The sequence below is a fragment of the Bacillus rossius genome, chromosome 17 (assembly GCF_032445375.1).
Source record: "Bacillus rossius redtenbacheri isolate Brsri chromosome 17, Brsri_v3, whole genome shotgun sequence".
Taxonomy (NCBI): domain Eukaryota; kingdom Metazoa; phylum Arthropoda; class Insecta; order Phasmatodea; family Bacillidae; genus Bacillus; species Bacillus rossius.
The window spans coordinates 34,854,155-34,871,916 of NC_086344.1; the positions used below are offsets into that span (position 1 = coordinate 34,854,155).

The 17,762-nt window shown below is 40.9% G+C and overlaps 1 protein-coding gene across 5 annotated transcripts in view; it reads left to right on the top strand.

Moving 5' to 3' along the window:
* The first annotated feature begins 1,729 nt into the window (after positions 1 to 1,729).
* Positions 1,730 to 17,762, top strand: part of LOC134540906 (diuretic hormone receptor-like) — a 321,121-nt gene continuing 305,088 nt past the window's right edge. For all 5 annotated transcript variants that reach the window (XM_063383970.1, XM_063383971.1, XM_063383973.1 and 2 more), the window contains exon 1: positions 1,730 to 2,018. The gene's annotated coding sequence lies outside the window, so the exon portion shown is untranslated. The remainder of the gene's footprint in view (positions 2,019 to 17,762) is intronic.

Here is a 17,762-nt window from a genome sequence, read left to right on the forward strand (position 1 = left end):
TCTCTTAACAGTTCCCCTTCACCCTGTGTTCAGCCCGGGCAACGCTGGGTACTGCAGCTAATAAATATATATAAATAAACCCGAGGTTGGCCGAAGGTGAATATTTGGGCGTGTTCGGGCAGGGACAGAACTTGTAGGTACATTTTAGGCTTCCCTTTCAGCTTGACACACTGTCGGATCCAGAGGAGGCGGTCCATAGCGGCATGCGCTTCCCCCCTCCCCCCCCCCCTCAAATCGAACCTTATCATAGTTTATCAAACTTAATACAAGTATTTTTAAAGTGAAACTTCTTTGCTGAGGGGGGAGGGGGGGGAAAACAAAATTCCGATAGCATGATGGGAATAGTTAGGTGGGGGAACCGGTAGAGGAGGAGACAGCAGCATACTTGCACACTTACATACTCCCACACTTACAAGCTCTCATACTCTTGCACTTTTGTTTACTTTCTCACTTGCATACTTGGTGATCGCGAACAATACTGACAACATAATGAGCAAGAAATTTCACTCCAAGCACACTTTTTTTTTTTTTTTTCTACCGTTCTGCTATAGATGACAGTACGTTTCTTAACGACAAATAATATGTCTTAATATTTCGATTTTTTATGTACTAAAAATTTATTATATAATTTAATTTGCTCCCCCCCCCCCCTCACCAGAAACTCCCCGGCCGACAATATGGATACGCCCTTGGCGTGACAGTGAGTTTTAATTTTTTTTTTCAAATTCAATTATAAAGAAAACTTACTGATGAATAATTTATATGATGATTATAAATTGGTGCGCTTAACCGAATCGTGAAATTTTTTTTTCCTAACCTAACTAAAAACTAAGTGTTTTGGGGAGGGTTCCGGGTTAGGGAGGGAGACTAAGTGCGTCTCAGGCCGAAGCCTATACCTGGTGACTAGAGACAGGAAAAACTCGCGATTTCAATGACCTGTAGGATAGACTCCATGATCCTCTACGCACGCGGGAAAATTACATCTGCTCATTTGGCCACTGACTCGTGTCGCCTGTTAACTGGGACGCTAGTGATTCGATACTTCTTTTTGTTAAAAGGTTTTTAAATTGGCCGAGTGTCATTCAGATAAACTGTTGCCCAATCACTGATGCGGTGAAAAGGGAAAAGTTTTTGGATTCCAGCTTACCGCGAAATTAATGAAACCGCGAATTTTCCAGGTCTCTACTGGCTTTGAATATATATACTGTATAGAAGTCGCCAGCCCAGGTTAAAATTTCTAATACGGTTTTGAGGTAGTTGGTTAATTCACCGCCGCAATCGCCACCATCTCTAGGGCATCGACTTGTGGTGGTCCCTAGCGGACAAGTGTCCAACTCTTCAAACACCCCTTCCCCCTCCCGTTGAACGAACTTGAGCTGAAGTGAATGATTGGTGAGGGGAGCGGGGAATGACCGCGGGCGATAGTGCTGCGCTCTAACGTGTAAATAACAACTAAGACGATACAGGGCGTTACGGCAGCGCACTGCAGCGGTGAAGTTCCCAAGCTGCTCATCATGCGCTTCTGAAAAAACGTAGAGTAAATCCTATCCACTCGCGACTTCTATACAGTATATATATTCAAAGCTACTGGTGACTGATCGGGGGTAAGTGAACCTCGTCCGGCCGAGCCTCTACCCCCTCCCCACCCCCTCCAGAGTTGCGCGCGCACCCGGCGACCCAGCCTCGAACAGTAGTCGGCTCGCGGCACGCCTCCAGTAGTAGGCAGTACTCCGCCAGCGGCGCTACGAGGCGGTCGGTGAGTTCCGCGGAGGCGCCGCTTGGCTGCGCTGCAAGGCCGACTCGCACCCGCCTGGAAGGGGGGGCGGGAGAGGGAAACAAAAAATTCAAATTCAAATTCAAATACAAATTAAAAAGAAACTCGCAACGGTACCGCGATCGCCGACTGCCGCGTGCCCGATTCGGAAATAAACGGCCACGCGACAGATACGTGTTCTCATTTCACGGTTCAAACGCACCGCGCATTTTTGGCGCGACACTGATTAAGTCAGCGGTAAAAGGTAAGAACCCCCCCTTTTTTTTTGTTTTTTTTTTTTATTTAAAAAAAGTAACTGGTATGTAGGGACCGGAAAAATTCGCGAATTCAATTACCTACAGGATGGACTCCGAGATCCTCTATGCACTCGGACAAATTTACATCTGCCCTTTTGGCTACTGACTCGTGACACTTCTTTCGTTGAGGATTATTCATTGGCTGTGATTACTTCCAGACAACCTGTGGTCCAAATCACTGCAGCAGCGAAAGGTTAAACACATTTGGATTCTAGCCTATCGCGAAATGAAACCGCGAATTTTCCGGTCTCTACTTCTCTACTGGTATGTTATTTTTTTTCCCCCACTCTCGTGAATTTTATATCGTCCTACCTTCTCCGTAATAAACTTGGCAAAGAAACAAGAGAATTGTGCCAATTGTATCCAGTTGTCTTTCTGACACGTTCGTTAAATGGAGCTTTGACAACGCAATCTATTTTGTAAAAAAAGGGGGGGGGGGTAATTGGAATACGTATACACCCTATACATCCGCGTGATCGAATGGAAATAAGACATTTGGAATGTTGGCAAACGAATAATGATTATTTTTGGAAAAAATATTGTGTCCAACATAGATTACTTAAAAATAAATAAATAAAACTTTCGTTTAGGTGGGATTATAAAGTTCACTAGCAAAAAATGTGACCAACATACAAAAAAAAACATAATTGAAAAACAGAACATCTTACGTTTTCTAGTGAAAAAAATTATTTCGGCTTCATATCGGTTGCAATAAAATCAGCGGGAATATTAATTTGGTAAGGAAAATAATATTAGAGAGCAAAAGACCTTACAACAAATATAAGTATATCTAGTCTTACGTACAATTCACTGTAGACACGAATTAATTATTTTTAGAGTCTGGAAAAATTCGCGCTTTGGATGACCTCTAGGATAGAATTCACGAATCCCTACACACTCAGGCAAATGCCACCTGCTTATTGGCTATTGACTCGTGACACTTGTTAACTGGGACGCTTGCGGTTCGATATTTTTTTGGCTGAAGGTTTTTCACTGGCTCAAAGTCATCCAGATAAACTGTGAGCCAATCAGAGAAGCAACATAAAGGTACGGTTGATTGGATTCTATTATATCGTGAAATGAATCCGCGAATTTTTCCGGTCTCTAATTATTTTCTTTTATGTAACGTTAATTAAAAAAAAATATTTTTAAAAAAACCTTCTGTGACGTCCCTGTAGCGGCGTCAGGGTGTATCGGACTTCTTTGAGCGAGTGAAGATGGAAATGTCTTCCTTTAGGTATGCCTATTTGAATCGTTGGTTCATTTTTCCCGGGAGAGAGAGAGAGAGAGAGAGAGAGAGAGAGAATGTGACGGGCGTTGCCTTGAACAGGTGGGTCCACTTGTGTCACACCCCCTCCATTTCCACCCGAAAAAACCGAACAATAAATTCCACATCTAGTGTCCATCTCATCACTACTTCCATCATCCGGTGTTTATAGTGAACACTTTTTTCATGTTTCATTTGTTATGTTAGGTAGGCTATTCATTTAACATGCGGAAAATAATACGCGCCCCTTATATATTACAGAGCCAAACAAATGTTTACAAAGTATAGGAACAGTAAGAGCTAACCTAAAAAAATAAATAATAAATAAAAAATTGCCAAGAATGAGACCACCATTCATAGACTACCTACAGTACTGTATGATTATAATAACTAAATAACTAAGTAGTAAAAAACAAACATTTTTATCATTCGATACTGAGTGTCATTTGATGTATCAGAAATTATAACTTAAACTGAAAACAAATTGACAGCTATTAAAGGTTTATTACAGAATAAATATGGATAAAAAATTTAAAATCTACCTAATATACTGTAATTTTCACGTTAATATAACAAGTGTCAAGGTAAATATATAAAAGGATGACGAAGACATAATTTTCCAAAAAAAAAATTAATAAATTCTCTAATAACTATTCACGCATTTTCAATCACACATTTATGATGGCACAGATCGATGTTTATAGAACTTCAAACGTTCAACAAAAATTCAGATTTTTTAAATTTGATTCGTGGTTAAATCAAAACGTTTTACACGTCTTCTTAAAATCCTACTTACTCTCAGCACATCATATATTCTTCAAATGAATTTCGCAGTGGAGGTAGATAATTGAATTAAAAATTTTTGACGTAACGTAATAGTAGAACACTTCACGTCGCGTCGTGGAAAACACAGCTGAGAAAACAATTATGACCGGAGAAAACAGGAAAAAAAAATTATACGATATACTGTAAAAATACAGTATAAATTTAACCGTTTCTTTAACGTCAGTAACAAAAACTAAACTCGGTGTTTTATGATTTTCTCCTATTTTTTTTTTTAAAAAAATGAACTAATTTTTAGATTTATACAGTTTCAAACTGTTTTGTAGTAATCTTTTACTTATCTACAATACCTTTTTGCGATTTCAAATGTGCAATGTATGTATAATTCAGCCAAAATTTTGAGATACTAATGTGTCTTGAGAAAGTCGAGTATTTATCAGTCAACAGACTAGACTGTAAATATTTTTACACTGAAGGTCCCTTTTCATATGAGCACATGTTACCTGACAACCGAAGTCAATGAAAGGCACCCAAAAAAATGGTATCCATTGTTGTGTGTGTGTGTGTGTGTATATATATATATATATATATATATACACACACACACACACACACACACACACACACACATATATATATATATACTTATATAGTAAACAGAAAATAAATATTCACGTAAAATTACAGATAGCTGTAAATTTTTACATTAACACGAAAGCATCTGTATCAATTCAAAATAATGTTTGCTATAATAATACTGGTTTCGGATTCTTACCCGGGAATTTATGCTTTAGTTTTTCTCAGTACCTAATCTGTAGAGACCGGAAAAATTCGCGGGTTCAATGACCTCTAGGATGAACTTTATAGTTCTACGTACATTCTGTCGAATGTCACCCTCTCATTGGCTGCTGTCTTGTAAAGGTGTCCCAATGTAGCGGCCTGCGATTCCGACACAGCTTCGGTTGAGTGTTTCTCACTGGCCCGGAGTCATCCGGGTGAGTTGTGAGCCAATAGCAGAGGCAGCACTGAGGTATAACTATATGAATTTCAGGCTGTCGTGAAAATAATCTGCGAATTTTTCCGGTCTCTATGAATTCTTTAATTTTTCCCGGTGTCGGTCTGTTCGCATTGGGCTTAGGTGTCTTGTCTGTGGACTGAAGATGACGCACGCGCACTGGAAAAAACAATTAATTACCAAGCCTTTTGGGCGTGTCCCTGTCAAAGGGCGGAGGGAATTGATTCGTGCAGAAGGGCGCGCCGCGGGATTGGAGTGCAGAGGACGTAAAAACGACCGTAAGCCGACGGCTGACGGATATCACACACGGCATCAGTGCTGAGGTTTTTTAGGGCTCGTCCACTGACGGGGTTCCTGTGACGAGCGATGCTGTCATCCACCCTTCACCCTTTATTACACAATTCACTGAAACTGGAAAAAAAAAAAAAATTGGTTGTCTGTAAAGTCGGTTTACGGACGATAGTTTAACGTGACAACGTCATAACAAAACATTGATGAAATGATTGCATACTTTTATGAATAAAATTGAATCATTTTTATTGAATTATCACTATTTTGTATGGATACAAAGAAAGAGTGAAATGAAAACTACAATTTAATTGATAAATTTACTTTTATTTGCACTCATTAATTCAAATATGTTTGTAACTTTAACGAAGAGATTATTTTAACTATAACTTTTATACATGTTTGCTATTTAACTTCTTCCAATCTGTGTTATTCTGTTAAGGATAGGACGATGATAGGAAAAGTAGGAAACGAATGGGGGTGTTTCAAGTTTAATGTGCCTCGAAAAAGTCAAATCGATGGTTGTTCCAACCGAGCAATCGGCGCAAGCGTACAATGAGCGTAACGGGACACAGCGCAACGGGACAATGTGCGTTACGGGACAATTTTTCGTGCGTGCAGTCGGCGTTCATCGATTTATTAGACGTCACGTCAAAAACTTGGAAGATAACGAAACATAATCTACTTAAGTCCTCTCGAACAAAAAAGTCCTTTTGAACTTTTACAAAAGATTTCTTTGGAAGCCAGTTCTAATACTACGAGAAAGAAATTGTAACTTTGTACAACACATTGCAGTGGTTATTTTTTGAATATATGAAATACGTTTTTAAAGATAATACTAAGTAGGCTATTTCTTACGATTTTTTGATTGATGTTTCATTCAAGCATAATTTTTTTTAATTGTGGAAGAGATAATCGAGTATTCACCAATTTGACTGTATTTTTGTTGTATAATACTTATTATGTGCGCATTTAATACTGGAATGAAATTCAGGGAACGGTTTGCAAATGGGTTTAAACTATTGGAGGTACTGTGACAACACAAAGCATAAATGCCCGGGTAAGAATCCGAAACCAGTGTTACTGTGAACACTATTTTGTAGTGATACTGTTGTTTCATGTAAATGTACAAATTTTCAAATATCTTTAATTTTACATTAAAATTTCTATTCCATTTACAAAAAAAAATACACCGATCTTTAGTGGCAGGCATTTTTCGCGAATAAATCTGAACGCCCATTAGACTGCAACAAGGTGTACCAGCATCAGCGGTTTCTTCCTTGTGATTGGCGGCCATCTGCTAGAGAAGTCGTTGCCTTGTTTAACCGGGCCACTCAGGACGCGTTTGCTTCCACACTGAATTGCTGTGATTGGTGTTGTAACAATCGACATGTACCTGGAAGAATTCACCCAAAAACGAAGCACAGATGATTCTACAGTGTTTTAACTTATAACTAATCTCGGAATCTTTTCGCGAAATATGCATGGCCCTACCGATCTTTAAAGTCTGTTCATTTAACATTTTAATTGGCAAAACTGTTTTATATTCAGGAACCTGCAAATTTCCCGAATTCGTTTGGTTTTAGATTAAAATTTAAAGCAAACAAAGGCCATGGTGCTCAAGACATGTTCAATGGCTTAGTGAAATTTTTGAAGAGACATGACGTAGACCTGGGAAACAAAGTTATGACAATGCCTCTGCAATTAGTGGAAAGTACAATGGTTTTCCTGTTTGTTTTAAAATTATCTGAATCCTAAGTGGGAATCTCCTTGTTCTTGTTAGTCGCCAATACCTGATTCGCTTGCTTCTCTCCTAGCTGGACATAATTGGCTCGACGTTCCCAGAAGGGGCGTGTCCAAACAACTGCAGTCCAATCAGCATGAACTCAGTGCCAGAGTATGAAGTTTTTCATCCAATCTCACAACCAAATGAATCCGCGTAATTTTTCTTTACCTCTAATTATTTTATTTTTTTTATTGCTACTGTACCGTCGGTATTTATTTAACCTTTTTGTATGATACGTTAATTTTTTTTAATGATACATACCATTGTTTTAAGTGACATTTCAGAACACCAGTATTTCGTTAAGAAAACGGCTTTTAGTAAGCTATTAATTTTTAGAGTTTTTTGACTCCCCCATTTAACTGGTAAGGTACTTCGAAATGTCAAACTCTCTTGCCAAACCCTCCCCAATAGTTCTAAGCTGGGTACGGCGCTATGTTCCTATCAGATAAGGTTGTCAGCTTATGCTTCGTTAATCAGCTCAACACGAGAATTATAAGACCTCGCCTCAGCTGCCCGAATCCCATACATCAACTTGCAAAGCAATCTTCCACTTGCATGGCTTATAAGATAGGGAACAAGCTACCAGAGGACCCGAAAAATATTTTGTTATCTCGTTCAGGAAAATAATCACACTTTAAATCAAAAACCGATGCCAAATTCCCGTTGCCTAATTCTTTTATAAAATAGTTTTGTTAATGTTGTAATTGCATCGTATTATAATGTAATAAACCTTATTATTTAATATTTCAATATTTTTTATATAGTTATCTGTTCATAGTGAAATTTTTTCAAATTAACAATCGTAAAACAGTGTAGTGGTATTTCGATCATAAATTAATAGGTACTAAAAATAGAATGAAAAGCGAATAAAAAAATTAACAACTAACTGCAATTAACAGAGATTAGATTAAAAAACTCGCGGTTTCGTTAACTTTTAGGCTGGAAACCTATACCTTTATAGCCCGGTCGTAAGGGCCATGACTATTTTATATTTAGTTAAATTTAATATTATTACTACTACTAATCTGCAAATTTTTCATAGTAGCTCTTTTGAATTTTTGATTTTTCGTCACAAAAGTTTCTAACAGTTATAAATAGAGACCTGCAAAATTCGCGGATTCATTCGGCGATAGGCTAGAATTCAAACACATGTACCTCTCAGATAATTTTTGCTATTGGCTCACTGTTCATCTGGACGAATCTCAACCAGTTATAAACCCTTTAACCAAAGAAGGATCGAATCACAGACGAACCAGCTGAGACACGACTCACAAGTCGGCAGCCAACGAACTTGCGTTATTTGCCCGAGTGTACTACAGGGGTATGTGCAGTCAGTCTATCCTGAAGGCCACCGAAACCGCGAATTTTGCAGGTCTCTACACATGAGTAGAGCCACGGAATTTTCGCGCATTCATTTAGTCGCAAGCTAGAATGCAAACCTCCACACTGTCGCACAGTGTTCATGATTGGACCGCAGTTATCTGGACACGCCCCTCTACGACCGTGAGCCAACGATGTCCAGCTAGGAGAGAAGTGAGCGAATCAGGTATTGCCAAATAACAAGGATAAAAATGTTCTCGCTAAGAAATCAACCAATGGGAAAGTAAACATGGGTCGAGCACACCTATAACTTTGAATTGTATCCTGAGGCCAGAGGAATCCGCGAAATTTCCGGGACTCTACACACGAGTGGACAGAAGAAGAGCGATCTCGGCGTCCGTATGTTCACGGAGATGCCTGGGCGGTTTGTAGCCGGCGTTCTGCTTGGAAATTGACGGGTGAAAAATTTTCCGACATCACGGGTCGACGCCCACCGGACCATCCTCGACTTTCCCTCCTGCGACCCTTGTCCGCCCTTTAGCGGGTCTGAGGGCACGCCCTTCGCTCCCTTGGGGCCGCTGATTACGACAGAAGCTGCGAGAACTGTTGGCGGTGATGGGTTGGGAAGAGGAATTGGGGGGGGGGGGGGGGGGGGGGTTCAAAAGCCCTCGCTGCCGTGTCGCACGCAACGAACTTGTTGATCCCAGGCGCCATAGATCGCTATCCCAATTCCTTCCTTCCTTCCCCCTCCACCCCCCCCTTTTACATTAACACGACGGCTACCTCGTTGTCAGAACGGGGTAGCACGGGCACGAATAAAAATGAAAAGAACAGCTTCGGAATGAATGAATGGATGGATAAAGCCCCGGAATATATATATGCGGATTAATTTCGTGATACGCTAAAATTATTCAAAAACATGCATTACTAGAGACCGGAAAAAAATTCGCGGATTCATTACACGACAGCCTGAAATTCATATAGTTACACCTCAGTGCTGCCTCTGCTATTGGCTCACAACTCACCTGGATGACTCCGGGCCAGTGAGAAACACTCAACCGAAGCTGTGTCGGAATCACAGGCCGCTACATTGGGACACCTTCACAAGACAGCAGCCAATGAGAGGGTGACATTTGACCGAGTGTGCGTAGAACTATAAAGTTCATCCTAGAGGTCATTGAACCCGCGTATTTTTCCGGTCCCTATGAATTTCACCTTCGTGTTTTTCCTGCTGTCGGTTCACTGTTCGTTGATCTGGATGGCTGTCAGGCCAATTAAGAGACCCTCGATTCATTAGTGTCACACGGTAAAGACGCCTTCTCGAGTCAGCAGCCAATGGAGCAGGCGACGTTTGCCACGAGTGTGCAGAGGATTTTGGAGTCTATCCTGGAGGTCATAGAGCCCCGCGAGATTATTCCAGTACTTACCTGCAGGTTGCATGAATAGAGACCGGAAAATTCGCGTATTCATTTCACGATATGATAGAATCAAAACAACTGTACCTTTATTTTGCTCCTCTGATTGGCTCACAGTTTATCTGAAGAACTTTGAGCCAATGAAAAACCTTCAACCAAAAAAGTATCGACTCGCAAGCGTCCCAGTTGACAGTTGTCACGAGTCAGTAGCCAATGAGCGGGTGGCATTTTCCCGAGTGTGTAGGGGATTGTGGATTATATCCTAGAGGTAACCCGAAGCGCGAATTTTTCCAGTCTCTAGACATGACTAATTTTTTTTAGAGACACTGAAAAAAAAAATCACGGTTACAGTTCGCGATAGGCTTGAATCAAAACTCCGTTCACCTTCGCGCTACTTCAGTAGGGCCACGCATATTTTCGCGAAAAGATTCCGAGACTATAGCTATAATTTAAAACACTGTAGCATCGTCTGTGTTTCGTGATTGGGTGAATTTCTCTCAGGTACATGTCTATTGTTATAACACCAATCACAGTAATTCATTGCGAAATCAAGCGCTGTCTCGAGTGGCTCGGTCGGACAAGACTTCGACTTCTCTCGCAGACGGCGGCCAATCACACGGGTGAAACCGCTGGTGTTGGTATACCTTGTTGCAGTCTAATAAGCATTTAGATTTATTCGTGAAAAATGCCTGCCCCTATACTTCAGCGATTGGACCACAGCCTACCTCAAGGACTCTGTAAGAATGAAAAACTCTAGACAAGAGATGTATCAAATCACAAGCGTCCCAGTGAAGAAGCGTCATGATTCAGTGTGCAATGTACAATTTTACTTTTTTTTCAGTTACAAAGAAAATAATTATCGATAACAAGAATGTTATAACCAAAACAGTAAGCGAATCTTGCTAACAATCGAAATAATTATATTAATTATTATTGCGGGATTCAATTATCTTGAAAATTCTAAAAATCATGTGTGTCTTTTATATTGTTAGTCAATATAAATATTAAATTAATGTTGAAAAGTGATAAGCGTGAAACTACATGTCGATTTACATTTTTAAGCTGTAGTGTCAATATTGATTAATATTAACAGTTCCAAATAATTATGAATGAGGAAGTGTAGGTAATTAGTAGGGGAAGGCATTTTTAGCGATAAAATCTGACCGCCTATTAGACTGCAACAATATATAACAGCACCAGCGTTTTCTTCCTCGTGATTGGCAGCCGTCTGCGAGAGACGGCGTTGCCTTATTTGACCAAGCCAATTAGGACGCGTTTTCTTCCGCACTGAACTATTGTGATTGGTAGAGACAGGAAAAATTTGCGTTTTCATTTCGCGTTATGCTAGAAACCAAATGTGTTTAACCTTTTGCTGCTTCAGTGATTGGACCACAGGTTGTCTGTACGTAATCACAGCCAGTGAATAATCCTCAACGAAAGAAGTATCGAATCAAAAGCATTCTAGTTAATAGTTGTTCACGAGTCAGTAGCCAACGGGCAGATGTAAATTTGCCCGTGTGCATAGAGGATCTTGGAGTCTATCCTGTAGGTAATTGAATTCGCGAAATTTTTCCGGTTCCCTAGTAATTAGCCCACGTACGAAGAGGCTCGTGAAGTATATCCCGAATGTCATTGAAACCGCGAATATATATTTTTAAGTCTATAATTTTTTTTATTTGTGCTGATTGCTAGGGACTGGAAAAATTCGCGGTTTCAATGACCACTAGGATAGACTCCACGATTCTCCATGTACTCGGGCAACTATCACCTGGTCATTGGCTACCGACTCGGGACACCTGTTTAACTGCGATTCTTATGATTCGATACTTCTTTTGTTGAGTGTTTGCCATTGGCTCAGAGTCCTTCAGGTAAATTGCGGTCCAATCACTGACGCAGCATTAAGTTAAAAGAGTTTGGACTCCAGGCTGTCTCGAAAGGAATCCGCGAATTTTTCCGGTGTCTACTGATTGCCAAGGGTTTAGAGCCAGAGTCCGCAGGTTAGCGAGTTCAACGAGAACTCGCTAAAGAATTTCAATTAGCGTAAAACCGGGCGGTTCTCGCGCCAAGTTACGTAGCTAACTAGTTCAGGAACTGCTCCGAGATGCGATCTGCCAGTTCTAACTACGGGGACCCTAAACTGCGGGACCCCCCGCACCCCTGACCCTGGTGAAGCTTGTTAAGTCCTTCTGGGAGGGCTGGAAACCCCCCGCGCCTCTCTTAGACCCCGAAAGGTCCGGGGGGGGGGGGAGGAGGGGGGGGAACGGGCCGATTCTGACTCGAGTGATTTAGCATCCCAATGAATTATTCAACCTGATTTTAGCAAATACCCTCGCCACTCGCGAAAATTTCGGCGTAGCGCGTGCGTATATATCAAACACCAGTAGCGAAGAAGGACATAACTCCACCTGAAACGCTAGTCTAGAGCGAATGACTAAAAATTTCTTTAGAAAATTCCACAAACTATGTTCATGTTTAGCCTCGTTTTAGTATACCCGGTTGTATTCACGTTATTTTTAGTGCCAGGTTAAAGTCCAAAATCGTGTTCATAATTCATGTCGAACGGAAATGTGCATTGCAGCTGCCACACTTCACTTTATTTTCTTGGATGCACGTGATTTATTGATATGAATTTTAGGATGTTCATATTGTGCACTAGACCGAAAGGCATTAGATCAAAAGGCATTAGACCGAAAGGCGCCAGTAGGAAAGGCAATAGACCGAAAGGCACCAGTACGAAAGGCACTAGACCGAAAGTCACTAGACCGAAAGGCACCATTTCGAAAGGCAGTAGACCGGAAAGGCGCCAGTACGAAAGGCATTACACCGAATGTCACCAGACCTAATGTCGCCAGACCAAAAGGCACTAGACCAAAATTTCGGTCAAATGACTTATACATGCCCCTGCTCATCTTGCAAATCAGTTAATTATGTGACCAGACCAACTCGGTATCATCCATCCCAAATATAATGCAAATTTTCTCTCGCTAACTGCCTCTTTTGCCGCCGGCCCAGTTCCAATAATTTTCCGTGGATTTTTTGTTGTTTTGTTTCCCTTGCGGCTTGCACAGATGTTGCTGACATTTTCTCAATTTCCGTCGGAGTTTCCCGCTTTCTTCCCTCCCTCCTCCCCACATGACCTTTTCCCCCCCTTTTTCTTTCTCTTATTGGGGAGATCTGTCGTCGCAAATCGTTGCGGCGGATTCGCATTAAGTGGGAAAAAAAATATTTGGAAAGAACCTTTTACCAAGCGAACACTTGGTTGAAACGTTGTAAGCAAGCATGCATCGTCAACGCAGACCCTAAACGTTTTGTAATTCTGTGAATATACGGTCGTGTACTGTTAAAAATGATCACCATTAGAGAAGGATCGTACACAAAAATTAATTACTTTAAAAAAAGAGGGGGGGGGGATAAAAGATTGAACCACTTTCCCCGCTGTTTGCTTTCAAGTCATTTCCATTTCTTGGTGAAAATTATATTTTTTTTTAGGATTTAAGTAGTGGAAAGGGGGGGGGGGGGGTTATCATCCCTTTCCATGCGTATGCCCCTGGTTAAAAGGGATGATGGCAACTGAAAAACTCCACATTAATTTCAACAGATTTCATGATGTGACATGTTGAATGTATTTTAAAATTGACAAATGGCCACCGTTAAGGCATTGATACCAAATCAAATATTTTAAAAGACTACGGGATGTTACAAATAAATACAAAATTGTTCTTACAAACAAAGTAATCGGGACATTTTTCTGAGACTAGCTATAACTTAAAACACCTGTAGCATCGTCTGTGCTTCGTGATTGGGTGAGTTTCTTCCAGGCACATTTAGATTGTTACACCACCAATCACAGTAATTCAGTGCGGAAGCAAACTCGTCCTGAGTGGCTCGGTCTAACAAGGCAACGACTTCTCTCGCAGACGGCCGCCAATCACATAGAAGGAACCGCTGGTGCGGGTTTACCTTGTTGCAGTTTGATATGCGAAAAATGCCTGACCTTTGTAATAAGCTTACACAAATTATGAACTAATATCATTAAAAATACTCTTCTCGGCTAGCGATGTGCTCTTATTCCATTGTTGATCCCACGATTGGTAGCATTGCTGGATGTGGACAGACAGGGTCCCTTTGTTAGGCCAACTCGATGATCAGAAGCCAAGTGTGGCACGGCGCTTTGTCGTGACGATGGAGCAAGACATCGACCCAATTTTCTGGTCTTCATTTCTCAAACAAAACTTAATGTGAAATCGTTGTTCGAAATCCGTGATTAGAGATACGGAAATTACACACATTCATTAAGTCTCATGGTGTTCGTGACTGGACCGCAGTTATCTGGACACGCCCCTCTACGATCGCGAGCCAACGAGATGCCCAGCTAGGAGAGAAGTGAGCGAATCAGGTAGTGACAAATAACAATGACAAAAAAAACAAATGTTATCGCTAAGGAATCAACCAACAGGAAAGCAAACATTTGTTGAGCACACATATGACTTTGTTTTCTACACTGTACCAAAATGTTTGTACTTAAAAACTTTATTTTAATTGGTAGACGCAGCAGTGATGCTATGGAATCTTCGTAACACTGCTTGTATTTGTCTATTCCCCATTTTTTTTCGTAACGACTAACGATTGACCAAACATCTTTCTTTTATTTAATTTAAAGTATCTACAATTTATTTATTCTAATGGAAAATAGTTATTGATTTTTTCAGTTAACTTAATACCCCAACTACCAGGCCAGGTACAAACAATTAATATCTAGGAATTTAGAACGTAATAAATCACAAACGTTTATGTAGTATTTTAAGCTATCACAAGCAATTTGTCACTGCGATAGACACAGATGATTATGCGGATAGTTATTAATAAAAAAAGAGAAACTAATATCCGTAACTGATTCATGTTTTTTTGTAAAACTAAATAAAGAATTAATTGTAGAATATATTTTAATACATTAACTTTGAAAAAATATTTTTTTTTTTTCATTGGGATCAGACCCGTATCGTTACTATTTTATCTTTTATTCATTCAAAAAATAATAATTTATATATATCTATACTTAATAAGTAGACTGGAAAAATTCGCGTTTTCGATGACATGTAGGATAGACTCCACAATCCCCTACACACTCAGACAAATGCCACCCGCTCATTGGCTATTGACTCGTGACACCTGTCAACTGGGACGCTTGCGATTCGATACTATTTTGTGATTGAAGGCTTTTAATTGGCTTAAAGTCCTTAAAATAAACTGTGAGCCAGTCACAGAAGCAATATGAAGATAGAGTTTGGATTATAGCATATCATGAAATGAACCCGCGAATTTTTCCATGTCTCTATTAATAAGCAATAAGTAGAGACAGAAAAAATTCTCGGTTTCATTTCATGATAGGCTAGAATCGAAATGTGTTTTTTATACTTTTTCTGCTTCAGTGATTGGACCACAGGTTATCTGAAGGACTCAGAGCCAGTGAATAATCCTCGACGAAAAAAAATATCGAATCAAACGCATTCTAGTTAATAGTTGTCACGAGTCAGTAGCCAACGAGCAGCTGAAAATTTGTCGGAGTGCATAGAGGATCTTGGAGTCTATCCTGTAGGTCACTGAATTCGCGAATTTTTCCGGTCGCTATCAATAAGTTCCACTTCTGTGGCGCGTGAACTCCAAGCACACACTATATATAGGGCCATGAAAATTTCGGGTTAAGATCCCGAGAGTAGATGGAAGTTAAAACACTGTAGCATCGTCTGTGTTTCGTGATTGGGTGAGTTACTTTGAGGTGCATGTCGATTGTTATAACAACCAATCACACTAATTCTGTGTGGAAGCAAAACTCGTTGTTTAGTGGCTCGTGCAAACAAGGCAACGACTTCTCTCGCAGACGGCCGCCAATCACAAGGAAGAAACCGCTGTTGTGGGTATACCTTGTTGCAGTCTAGTTTGCGTTCAGATTTTTTTCGCTAAAATTTCCTGCCCCTAACTATATATTTTTTTTTTCTGTGTACAATCCTTGATTTTTTTTCCCGATCTCTTACCACGACCCGTGTGGCTGGAAAATGGCGAGAAAGAGAGAGAAAGAGAGAGAGAGAGAGAGAGTGTGTGTGTGATAGAGAGAGGCAGTTTCCGCCTCTGTAAACGCGGCTGTTCTGTAAACGGCGTCGGACGGCGTCGAGCATCACGACGCAGTGTTTGCCAGGACGGGCACGTGTGGCGAGCCACTGTTTGCCGTGGCGTCCTCCCCCCACCCCATCCCAACCCCCCCCCCCTCCCCACACCGACCGGACCCGTGGCTCATTACCATCCCTCAGAGCTCCCAGCGACGGAGGAGCAACACGGGACATCGGCCCAGGAAGGGAAACAAAACACGACAGAGCTGACAGTCCCTCCACCCGAACACTCGAATCAAATCCACAGGGACCGGAAAAATTCGCGAATTCAATGACCTACAGGATAGACTCCAAGATCCTCTATGCACTCGGACAAATTTACATCTGCCCGTCGGCTACTGAATCGTGACAACTATTAACTAGAATGGCCTTTTTGATTCGATACTTCCTTCGTTGAGGATTATTCATTGGCTCTGATTCCTCCAGACAACCTGTGGCCCAATCACTAAAGCAGCAAAAGGTTAAACACATTTGGATTATAGCATATTGCGAAATGAAACCACTATTTTTTTCCGGTCTCTACGAATCCATACGCGATGAACGTTTAAGACCCCCGCCCACCCGGGTACACACACGGTGAGCAGAGCTTCATGAGAAACAAACGAGATTTCAAAACTACTCGAGATACCCCGAGTGGGGTCTGCTTACGAAAAGCATGTTTTAGAAGAGTTAAAATGGGTAAAACGCATGTTTTCAGGAGTAATTTTTGGGCGTATAACATCCGGTACAGATTCTTGAAAGCACTCAAGGGACTTGCATTACGCCTTTATCTTCATTTCTCCGCCGTGTGATGTCACGGTCGCCGCTCGATGCACGACGAGAAGACTGCGCGCCAGTCCAGAGGAGACACCGCGCTAGAAGCACCAGCGAGCGTCGCGCTTATCATCCCGCCTCGCTAGCACAGATAGAGCCCTGACGAGGCGGGCCAGGTGTAATTAAAAAAAAATACGGTGAACGTAATTTTATAGCAGCAGCCTCTGACGCTACGCTACGTCTGTTTGAAGCAATAAGCCCGATAGCCTGATCCGTTGAGACAGTCGGTGTCAGGTCTGAACAACTCGTGACTTGTCAGTCGGCTTCCAGAGCCGGAAGAGTGAGGTCTTGTTTAAATCGTGTCTGTCACACGTCAATGATAGACACCCGGAAAATACGCCTGGCCTCATGTGGAGAATTAAAAATCGTAATTTGCGCTCATTTCATGTTTGCTTTCCCCGTTGGTTGATTTCTTAGCAGAGGATTTTGGAGTCTATCCTGGATGTCATTGAACCCGCTAATTTTTTTTAGTCCCTGCTTATAAACGGTTTTGCCTAAACATTTTATACACTGAAAGAAATTTTTGTATATTTTACAAGGAAAATCCTTGGAAACCCTATTGCCAAGGATATTACTTGTAAAACTACAAGGCAGAGCTTTGTACCATGTGCGATTTTGCAAGGCTCTGCCTTGTAGTTTTGCAAGAAATATCCTTGGCAACAGGGTTTCCAAGAATTTTCCTTGTAAAAGTACAAATTTTTTTTTTAGAGTGTAGCGTTGGTTAATTTTGCTTTTTCACATTAAAAGTAATTTCATTGTTTCTCATGTGTTTGTTACATTCAACACACCAGTACATTTATTGCAGTGTTATTAATGCGGGCAATCGCTCTCACAAATAAAT